The following is a 9,394-nucleotide window of genomic DNA, read 5'->3' on the forward strand; positions in this document are numbered from 1 at the left end:
GGCCCTGCCTTCAACACTCTTCGCACCCACAGTCTGGTTTCCAATATGTGGATGACACCTTCGCAGTTTGGAACCACAGTGAAGAAAAACTGGAAGAATTTCTAAACCATCTCAACAGCATCCACCCAAATATACAATTCACCATGGAAAAAGAAATAGAGGGCCAATTCCCTTTCTTAGATGTCATGGTCATACACAAAACTGACCTCTGACTGGGACACAATGTCTACAGAAAACCCACCCACACAGACCGGTACCTACACAAAAACTCCAACCACCACCCACAGCAAAAAAAGAGGCATACTCAAAACACTGGTAGACCATGCAAATCGGAACTGTGAAGCTCAATTTCTCAGCACTGAACTCAACCGTCTGAATTGGGCCCTACAGGCAAATGGCTACTCCAAAAATGAAATCACAAGAGCCATCAAACCAAGAAAACAACACCGAACTGAAGAGGAAAAACAGCCACCCACAAATGGTCATGGACTGCATGGGGAAACTTTTGAACAAACAACCTGCAAACAGTATTCAAGCCCACCACAAAAATACAACAATTGTTATGGTCAGCAAAAAACAAAAGGGACTCATTTACCACTGCAGGAGTATACTGGATACCGTGCAATTGTGGCTAGGTATATATTGGAACCACAAAACACAGCATCCACACCAGAATCAAAGAACATGAGAGAACTGCAGACTAAAACAACCGGAAAAAATGGCAATATGCCCTAAAACAAACTGGACATGAAATTCTATTTCAAAATACTGATGTACTGGACAACACCAGCAATCATTATGTTAGACTGCACAGGGAAGCCATTGAAATCCACAAATACCAGCAGAGCTTCAACAAAAAAGAAGAAAGTTTAAAACTCAACAAAGCCTGTCTCCCAGCACTAAAAATACAGCCTGCAAAAGGACAACAAACTCTACCCAGCTACAAGGACCAGTGATCGCTTCACACAAAAGACCAGCTAACGAAACCCATCAATCACAGTGACATATAATCTCTCCCTCTTATCACAATATACCCACAAAAACCACGCTGATCACCACAATCACCCATCTCCTGAAAAGGACAAAAGCTGATCCCACAGCTATAAACACTCAACTATCCAAACAATCTGCAGCAGAGCACAGACAAAGTTCTGACTCCTGTCCTCTGAAGATGCCGACCACAGAGACTGGTGAAATATTAGGAAGAACAACTTTCAGAACATGGCCAAAGAGCCCGAAAAACCCACAACAACCATTGGATCCCAGCTGTGAAAGTTTTCAAGAATACATGTCCAATTTTCTCTCTCTTGTTACCAGAAAGACCTAAGAGTGAAACATACAAAGACAAAAAGGAAGGAAGGCTTCTTTTCTTGATAACATTCTATCAATCCTTTAATCAGATTTGCTGAATATAGCAACTTTTTATCTGGACATGGGCGTTTTCTGTGGGCAACACCAATCAAAGATAATGCCTGCATCTTCAACTATGTTCTTGTGGTTAAATATCTACATGTATCTTTCTAATGAAAATAACTGTGGAGCCACATGAGACCATATATTTTACACTTGATTTGATAGTGGTAATCAACATTGCAAACCTATAGGTGGCTGTTTGGGAGTTAGTCATATTGTTTTCAACAGTGCTTACTCCTGGGTAAGTGTGTCTAGGATTGCAACAGAAGGCTTTTCCTTTTTTTAAAGTGAGGGAGGAACGTACCCTCAGTGACATATGCTGAGCCCAATTTAACTAATGCATAAGCAGAATATATATGTCCTTTTGGGTCCTTTTAAGGAAAAAAGCGGGGTGTGTATAAATAAATAAATAAATAAATAAATAAATAAATAAATAAATAAATAAATAAATAAATAAATAAATAAATAAATAAATGTGCTGAAGAAAGAGCTAACGTGCTGTGCCTTGTGTGTGTTGCTTAATGTTCTTTCTTGGATTCAGGCAGTGTGAAAAACAAGAGTTTGCACATCCAACCTCATGAGGCAGGGAACACAGCAAGATGAGATATCTGTTGGCACGTCTTATATAATCAATTGTACTTCTAAGCCTGAAGATGTGAGGTTTGTAGCTCATGCCTCCACTTTCCACAATTATCTTTGATTCCTTTAATAATTGGAAAACTGGTGAAAAAATATACTAAAAAGCCATGTGGTCCACCACCCCTACCCTCAAAACAAAACAAATTCAGGAACAGGTGATGCCCTTATTGGACCACTTAAAACAGTGAAGTAGACAGCTAGCTTTCAATGATAATTCATCTTCCTTAGGCTGTGCACCAAGATCTTGTGTATAGTTCAGAAAACCTCTATAGTAGAATCCCTAAGTTTCATGGCACAGCTGTTCATGCCAGGTGAGTTTTCTTAAGGTGAGTTGAGAAGCAATATGCAAACACCTGAGGGAGTAGAACTCCTCCCCAAGCAGCATTTTTGAATTCATCTCCTATCTCTTCAAAGAAGAAATAATTGTCAAGCAGTTCTCAAAATCCTGAAATCAGCAGGGCCATGCTGGCTCTTGTATTCTCTGAGTTCAAAAAGGAAGGTCCCTACTGGCTGTGGTCAGTGGGAGGGTAATGGGAGTTATAGTCTCTAAATATATTTTCCCATCTCTGGTGAATGTGTATACCAAGCAGTTTAATCCATGAAAGAGACCCATTTTAGGATTGACTGACACACTAAAGTTGGTCTGTTTCAGTTAAAACAAAGTCAAAAGTGTTATGGCACCTTTAAGACTATCAAATCCCAGTGTGGGGTTTTGTGGATTACAATCAACTTCTTCAGACCCATGAAGTACCAAATCTATATGAACAAGTGAATTATAATCCACTAAACCCTTACTACAGAGTTTAAAGATTAGTCTTGTTAATGTTAAAAGCGCCACAATACCTTCGTTTTCTGCTTTTATGTTTTGTTTTGTTTTAAGATATATGTTTCCTATTCTAAGAGCATTTTCCCTCCAGACACAGAAATCTTTCAATGTGATGTGCCTGAGTCACTGGCTAGGCAAATTAAACCACACTATCTCCCAAATGACCCATTACAAAAGAATAGAAAAGCCAATTTGCCAAATGCAGACTGAAGCAAGTTGATTTTAGAAGCAGCAAACTGTTTTTTCTCTTAAGGGGACACTGCTTCCAAATACGGAGTGTGTTGCTTTTGCACTACTTGGATGCGCAAAAATAAATAAATGAATTCAGCTTCAATTTCCAACAGTGTGTTTTGTTGTATTTGAAATTAAAGGTAAACAGAGAATCAACTAAATTTTTGGAAACTTTTTTTAAAGCTTAACCAAGAAGCTAAGATTAACACATCAGAGGAAAGCAGACATGAGAGGAAAGATCCTTGCCTGGACCTTTGTAACATGGATTCATCTTGACTTTTCATCACTGTCTATTAGAGATGGTCACAAACTGGAAAACTGCCGGTTTGTGATGGTTTGTGGTTAATTCATTTTTTTGGTTAGGATCGAGGGAAACTGACTGGCTGCCCTCTTCCCACTGTCCCCGTCCCCTCCCTGCCTGGTCCTGCCAGATCCTCTACCACTGCCCCCATTGTCATAGACAGCAGGCTGGCTTCCCTTCTAGGAGCCGGGCCCAATGCATGCAGAGGAGGGGACAGGACCAGGTAGGGAGGCGATGGGGGGCAGTGGGAAGGAGACACATAGGCATCTGTTCTGCCAAAGCAAAACAAAGCACCAAGGAGAGAAACATTCAGCACTTCATTTTGCTTTGGCAAAAGACGATCCCAAAATTGGGTTGTGAACTGAACCACAAACCAGCCCAGTTCATCAGTTTTTTCTAATTTGTGGTTCATTTCAAGCCCATATCTAGTGTGTATAGACAAAGGAAGATTTTATCAACAAAGCAATGTGGAGAGGGGGGATCTGCTGCTTGGGTAACAGCCTATCCTCCATATTACCTTACCCGGGCTTCATGCTCTGGAGAGGACACTCCTCAATTCAGAGCATGTCACCATAGTCTCGAGACTGAAGGATGCCTATGATGATGCCTATGATGAGTTCTATGAGAGGCAAGAACTTCACATTTTGAAATCCCAGATGACCAAGAGCAGCCTGAGAGGACCTGATCATGTTTCTTCTCTTGAAAAACAGTGAGCTATATTCTATTCCCATTAAACTTGACTTTGCCCTTCAGGTTTGTTGGAGGACCCTATCTGTTGCTGTTGAAATAAGAGTCAAGAGCCAAGCTGGTCAACTTCTGTATACGGAATGGATGGATGCTTTATCTCTGTAGTTGTAGAATAATGCAGCAGTACATTTACTGATACTGACAGATGCTTGGACATATCAACACAATTCCTAAAGGACAGCATGTGGCCCACCATCAGTGGTCAGCATGAAGGGAACCTTAGATAAACATGAGCCTTGCCTATATTTTAAGCCCATTCTTCCCCTTAACAGCTGTGTTGATTTTGCAAAGCTGTCTTCAGGAATTATTAACTGTCTTGCTAACGGGCACGTCTTTCCTGGCGTTCTCTCTCCCCATCCCCCACAACTTCACCTTTAGCTTCTTTTGTAGGATGTATGCCACTTCACTGTGCTATGTCAGCATAGTCTGGCTCTCCTGTTCTACATTTTCCATAGATCCGTTTCTATTACCCACTACACAATTGCATTCCGCTCCCAAAACATTTCATTTAAAAGTTTTTAAGGCCATTTGTTTCATCTCTTTGCCAGAGGTATCATTCCTTCCTACGTATAGTGTTATTCATCCACTGGCAGGTCTACAAAACAGTTCCCAGTTGGCTTTCCCCCTTAAAACAACTGACTCCAGTGCCAGATTCATTCCTAATTTCACGGGCTTCATAGTCACCAATTGTACTATTTCTTCAGGCTGTTGTTTCCTGGACATGATCCCAGAAGTCAAGCAACCAGAGTTACAATGTTATGAAGAATGTTTTCTGGAGCCTCCTGTTCTCATGGACGTTGTCCTGCAACTGCTGCCACTTCCTATGGTATCAGTGTAAGGTCAGTCAGAACAAGGCATGATGATGTCAAGTACCTTTGCCTTATGGTCAGTACTATGCATGAATGAGGAAATCTTGAAATTAAGCAAGTCAGGGAAGAACTGTCCCATGTCACTGCATTTGGGCAAATATACCAAGTCAACTTACACATGTCAGGTGCCAAATCCCTGTTGTCTGTTCAGTGTGTTCTTTAAATCCAACTTTTCCCTGAGAAATCAGTGAAATGTACTGACATTTTGATTTGGCTGTTTGTACATTCCTTCCACCTCAGGGCCTTTTAGTGTCATGATGGCATTTCCTATCCACAAGCAGCTGGAAGAGTGAATTTAAAATGGTGGTTTTACACAGCACCTCAGATAGCACTATATTATCTGGCAGTGCTCTTCTCCATGTTCAAGATCCTTTTAAAACATTTGTCTATCCCCAAACCATGTTTTACCTTAATTGTCTGATAACAATTAATATGTCTAGTTTTTAAATGTTAAATAGCAGTCATGTCTCTCCTACCCACAAATTAAGTACAGGATCATGGTGGTCTACAAAGGACAGGCATAAACTTTTCCTACCTTGAACTTTTCCTACTTGAAACTGTTTTTCATGGAAGATGCCACTGGCAAATAGTGGCTCAGGGTGTTTCCATCAGACTAAAAGCATGGATATGTTTGGCAGGTCTTAAGATGGTGGCCAAGACCTTAAGAAATTTGTTATTGGGGCAGTGTGTATGAGGAAATCAAGAGTGGTTTTAATTACATTAAAAAAAAAACTCCCCCTAATTACTCAGTAGATAAAATGGTTCAGTCAGGAGCTGCATTTTTACATCAGTAGACCACCCTTTTTGGTTAGTTTGCCTCGACTGGCTCTTATTGTCTTGATACATTTACTCAGAGATTCTAGCAATGAGAAAGAATAGAATGTTTCTGTTTACTTACAGCTCTTCACAGATTAAAAAAACCAAACATATTGTGTAAAATGTTAGCTTGTTACATCACTGAGCTTAACTGGCTAACTAGCTTCATTACAGACTAACTGGTTGGTTACATAGCTGACATTATACTTCACTCTAACTGTCTTTAAATTTAATAACGAACACTGACAGACCCTAACTAAACTCTGACTGGAAAAAAAAAGATGGGGGGGGGAAATCTGAGGTAGAGGGGGAACTATTGGCTGTAACTAGGTTGATTGACATTTCAGGGTCCAGAAAAAGGTCCCTCCCAGTCATATCTCTCAAAGGCATCATATGTAGTTTTCAATATAGCTAAGATTTCTTTGCTTTCTCAGGTTGCCAGGCAGAAAGATGAAGCTCAGAGTGAGCAGCACAAAAGAAAGGCGAACTTCTGTTGTATTGTGTGTAGTGGTTTTACTTCCTGTACACTTATTACATTCTTGCACTCAACTGGCACCAGGGCTCATTGGCACACAGTGAAGATGGCTGTGTGCTGAAGAAATAATATTGGTTTAGGATATAATTCAGTAAATATAACTCAGTAAATCTGTGTTACCTGTCTCATCTGTCAAATGCACACATAGGCACACATATTATTTTACAATTCTTATGTTAGGCTTTGCTTCACTCCCTCCTTTCACCTCATGTTTAATAGCAGCTTTAGATGGATGATTTAAATAGGAAGAATAGTATAAGGAAGCAGAGCTGGAAAACCAGCTCTCCAAGACTAACAAGTCTTATCTGGGATAACCTTGCATGGAGTGTAGTCACCTTTTAAAAGTAATTTGTTACTTTTATTGTTTCACAGACTTCCAAAAAAATATGTATTTATTGTTATAGTTACAGTTGTTTAAAAGTATACCTTTATTTCCCAGTTCTGAAAAAATACTTTCAGTTGCTTTAAGAAAAGCACATAAGAATGATACAAGCAACTTTTCTCTTGTCCACTTTGTCATAATCTCCAGTTCCATAAGAGAGAAAGCAACATGAGCCAGCACGTGAACCATGTAATATTCCTCCTCTACTGTTTATTGAGGCCATACCTCTATAATCCTAAAAGGAACTAAAAGTTAAATAAATGACATTATCTCTTGTTCAGTTACACTCATAATGTAACATAAGCATATATTTCTTATGGGAGGAAAAAAGAACTATTTTCAACTAACTTGTTATTTGTAATGAGTTACTTCAAAGCTATATAAAGAATAGGGTTAAACTTCTCTATCCCATCAATACAATCCCACATGTGCAGATGTACATGTGGCACATACACACAGATATATGATTTTGGCAAAGAAAATGACTGCCACATCTGTCACATCTGTAGACTTGGTTTTCAGATAGCTGCATTCAAGGCAGTAACTCTACTCATCATCACTGCATTATTATGGTCCAATACTATATTTTCTCCTTGGATGAATGTACACATGGATAGATACTTGCTCAGGAGGGGGTGACCTGACATCTCTAAAACAGCAGCACTATCTTGCGGTAAGATGGGCTTTAAAAAGAATGAAACATTTCAAAAACATTTGTGCACAAAACTTCACAGTAAAAGAATTTTTTTGGAGACAGGAGGATATGAAACTGTGTCTGTTGTGGACAGCACAGTTCTGCTGTGGATTTTTACTGCTTGTTTTATGAGGGGGGAGGGTTAAGAGAGAAAGAGAGAGAGAGAGCAAAAGGAAGGAAGAGAACTTACATGAAAAACTGCTGCTTTTGAAAGTTTAATCTAAACTTTTCCTCTGGAGGATTTATGTTTGTTTGATGAGGTGTCATGGGAATGCTGTTAATATCGTGCACCCACATGGAGGGCCTGCTTCTGATTTGCAGCAAGGGCCTTCAGAGGCACATATGCTTTAGGCAAATCGAATGCTGATTATAAGGCTGGAAAGATAGATGCCTTGTCCCTGGGTGAACTTGGAGGAGAGGGAGGGAAGCATGGAAGGAAGAAATCTCTTCTTTTTTGAAACCTAGAAGAGAGAAGTGGCAGTGGGGGATAGTTCTGCTTCTGGCAGTACTACATAAAGAGGGCCACACCACCAGATGTTTACTTACAAGCACACATTTCTGTCTTGTTAAAACTGCTGGGACTGCATTCTCATTGTCAGTAATGAAGAGAACAACACAGACGGCTATTAAATGTAACAATCATCCTGTCTGTTTCCAATTTCTAAATTCATTCTCTACCAGCACTGCTCAGGATTTTCCAAAATAAATTGTTCCAAAAGAGTCTCTTTAACATTCCAGCATGGTTTAAATTTGCCTTTATAAAAATGGCTAGGTTCTGAAACTCATCTGACATGTTACAGTTAGTTACATGGTTCCACCACATGCATGTTACATTATTCACATGGTGCATTTACACTGCAGTCTTAGGCCTGTTGGCTTGGGAATAAGTGCCATACATTTGAATAGGATTTTCTTTGAGGGAATGGTCATAATCCAGCCATGCTTTTTCTCTGCAGGCTAAGGAACAGTTTTTCCTATATCTTTTCTGCTTTTCATAGCGGACAATATACTGGATATGGGTGCACCTCTCTGCACTGCAATCGACGTATATATTTGGGGTTAGAACACATGTTTTTAGAGGTAGTGGTGGGGTTAAAGTCCACCAATATGATTTGTGCAACCAGTTAAATTCCTTGATATACTATATGCACTTTTCAACTCAGCCAGAGAAATGTCTTGGGTCAGCTCTGAAACCCATCCCCTTCTATTTCCTTCTGTGTCCTTTTGAAGGCTGTGCCCACTTGTTTTAATGAATACATATCACATTCATACTGTTAAGGGTAGAAGGTCCACCACAGGACATTCTGAAGCCTGATGCACAGCAGCAAATGGTGATTTTCCCCACCCTCTCGGGTCAAACAGTACCTTAGGCCAGACAGGTTATGTTGGCATCTAAGGCAGAAAATCTCTCAAGAGTCTCTCTGGCTTTGTGGCAATAAAAAAATGCAACACACTAGAGAACCATGGTTATGCACTAGATAACAGTTTGATACCCTTTCATTATATTCATTCACAGTCTTCCCTATCACATAATATCCATTGCTTATTGGAAGAGATAGGGAAGCAAATACATTGCTTTGGGAATTCTGCTATTGGAGGCAGCCACATAATAGAATCATAGGCTAATTGAGTTGAAAGGGGCTTATAAGGCCTTCAAGTACAGCCCCTTGTTCAATGCAGGAATCCAAATGAAAGCAGGTCTGACAGTTGGTTTTCCAATTTTCTCTTGCATGTCTCCAGCGCTGGAAGACTCACTACATGCTGAGGTCATTGGTTCCATTGTTGTACTGTTCTAACAGATAAGATTTTCCTGATATTCAACAAAAAACTAGCTTCCTGTAGCTTGAGTGCATTATTATGTGTCCTGTACTCAGGGATGATCAAAAACAGATCGTGCTCCTCCTCAGTAAGACTACCTTTTAAGTATTTGAAAAGTGTTAC

This window comes from Pogona vitticeps, chromosome 6, assembly GCF_051106095.1.
Source record: "Pogona vitticeps strain Pit_001003342236 chromosome 6, PviZW2.1, whole genome shotgun sequence".
Lineage (NCBI taxonomy): Eukaryota > Metazoa > Chordata > Lepidosauria > Squamata > Agamidae > Pogona > Pogona vitticeps.